The 2,496-nt window shown below is 38.1% G+C and overlaps 1 pseudogene; it reads right to left on the bottom strand.

Moving 5' to 3' along the window:
* The window catches only part of LOC128132841 (DNA-directed RNA polymerase subunit beta''-like), a 3,258-nt pseudogene extending 2,350 nt beyond the window's left edge, over positions 1-908 (bottom strand).
* Between the last annotated feature and the right edge of the window lie 1,588 nt (positions 909-2,496).

Genomic DNA, 2,496 nt, shown 5'->3' with positions numbered 1-2,496 from the left:
ATTTCTGGGTACTTCCATTGAGATGCCTGAAGAAGGTATTAGTTGGTTCTCGCCTTCTTGAATCGATTCGAGTGGGATGATGAATCTATTTCTTCGCCTCTTTGCCAATAAATCAGAATTACCGTCGAGAATGGCCAGATATCTGAGATTAGAATGATCCGTACATGTCATTCGATTCAGTTCTGAGTAATCAGGAATCCTATCTCCTTTTTTATTTTTACGAGAAAAATACGAACTAAAAAATTTGTGTCTCACTTGATTATTAGTTACTGAGGGGTTAGCAATATATCTTGGCTTGACAGAAAGAGAATAAGCCTTCATTTGATCTTGATCCTTGTGGATCGAACAAAGGCCTAGACTGTATCTCTAGGGCTCCCCTAATAATATCCATAAATGACTTGTTTTTGGTAAGAGATGAATATTACCATATGTAAATTCAGGTGCATGGTACACATCAGTATTCCAGTGCATTTCGCCTTCTGAGTCAGATACATTTGTGTATTGATAAGACCATTCACTATTTCTTGAAGCTCGATCTCTCCCCCGGATGAACCATATAGCCAAGAGAAACCATGAACCAGAATAGAAGAGCTTGCCCCACCCATGAGTAAATATTTGATAGTAGCCTCATTAGACCGTACATCTTTCTTGGTATATCCAGATAATAGGTAGGAGCATAAACTGAAACATTCTGGAGCTACAAAGATAGTTATTAAACCGTTAGCACCACATAAAAACATTCCTCCTATAGTAGCTGTTAATACGAATAAGAGAAACTCTGTTAAGAAGTCCTCACTTACCTTATAGTAAAATATCTGACAACAGATGCGGATTTTGTAGCAAATGCCGCTATTACATAACACATTGAGTTGGGCAGCTTTCCTTGAGCAGATAGGACACTGCGCCATCAACAGACATACTCGCGAAGAAAGCACCTACCCTGGTGGAACTTAACTGCCTCGATGTATTAGAACTTATAATATATTAATAAACCTTAAGTGTTATTTCTCTCATTATAGTCTATCCAAATGCATGATACCATGCAACCCAAATGGACCATGCTAATCGGGTCAAGTACATTCCAGAAATAGTTATGAACTTAGATACCTAATCCAACAATATTGTGGTTGGGTTGAGGCAATCCTGCTTTGTGTTGAAGGTCAAGACACCTGGGGCGGTCCAAATAGGTTGTAGGCTCTGCAAAGTGGTCCAGTCATGCCGAAGGCCCATAGAGCAGTTCAAATAGGTTGTAGGTACTATGAGGCGATCCAGTCAGGCTGCAGGCCCATAAAGCGGTCCAGATAGGCAGTAGGACCTGTGATGCAGTCCAGTCAAGATTAAGGCTCATATTTGCATGTTTAGTTTGTTATGTAGTGTGTTGGTACTTTGGGGGAACTCACTAAGCTTTGGATTACAATTTTAGTTTTTTGTTTCAAGTACTTTTGAGGATCGTGGGAAAGTGAAGGCCTAATCATGCACATTTTCTTATTTTCATGATATAGATTTTTGGGACACTCTAATATGACTTACTTTTGGAAACAATGACTCTTACTGTAAAAAATGATGATTAATGGTTGATTTTAAAATTTTCAAAATTTTATGATTTTTGGAGTGTTACAAGTTGGTATCAGAGCCTTGGTTTGAGAGAATTAGATAAACATTCGTGTGAATCCAGACTCAAACTAGGAAACTGCAAAGTTTTTAAAATGGTTTCAAAATTGTTTTCAAAACTACCCAAGGAAGGATGAAATGCATACGATCAGCTGGAGCAAGAAATTATACCCCCAAGTTACCCATACTGTTATTTGATGTTATGTTTACGGTAGAACATCATGCTAGTGGTAGGTTAGGGATCTTCAGGAACTGAATTATTAAATTTCATGATATGTGATGCCTAATAGCCTGGGATTACTTCTTGTATGGAATTGACATTATTACTATAGTTTCTTAGTGTATGCATCATAGTGGTACATAACTAAGATTCTATAGTCTAAAAATGTTTAGTTTGGCCTTATTTCATGTTCTTGTTTGATGAAGGGCTTAGGGTAGAATCAAGTATTTGACTGTCTATAGGATATGATTAAAATACATGAGTGTTGCAGGGTTGGTGGAAGTTTTATGGATATGTTTATGTATACATCCGGCCAGTTGAGGAGTGTCTTAACATTCTCTAGGGAGTGAGGATAGGATGTATGAGTATCTTAGTATGAGTTGTTAGGGTTGTTGTGATGATCTTCTGAAACAAATATGAGTAGGTGTGGAAGGTATTAAGGGCCCGTACTACCGGAAACACGGGACCCATACGTGTAACAAGGAAGTTACAATCCCTAGGGTTTCGTTATTTAGAGTATCTCGTATGGTATGAAATGCGTCTTGTCTGATATTTTATGGTTTATTTTCTGTATGGTACTCATAAGGGGATCATGTTTAGAAGCCAGAGTGGGCGGCCAAGATAGGCTAGAGTTGATTGAGGATTGGATTCAGGAGTTGATTTCT

The sequence above is a fragment of the Lactuca sativa genome, chromosome 3, assembly GCF_002870075.4.
Source record: "Lactuca sativa cultivar Salinas chromosome 3, Lsat_Salinas_v11, whole genome shotgun sequence".
Classification (NCBI taxonomy): domain Eukaryota; kingdom Viridiplantae; phylum Streptophyta; class Magnoliopsida; order Asterales; family Asteraceae; genus Lactuca; species Lactuca sativa.
Note: the sequence above shows the minus strand (reverse complement) of the source record. Positions and strands in the feature narration are given on the sequence as shown.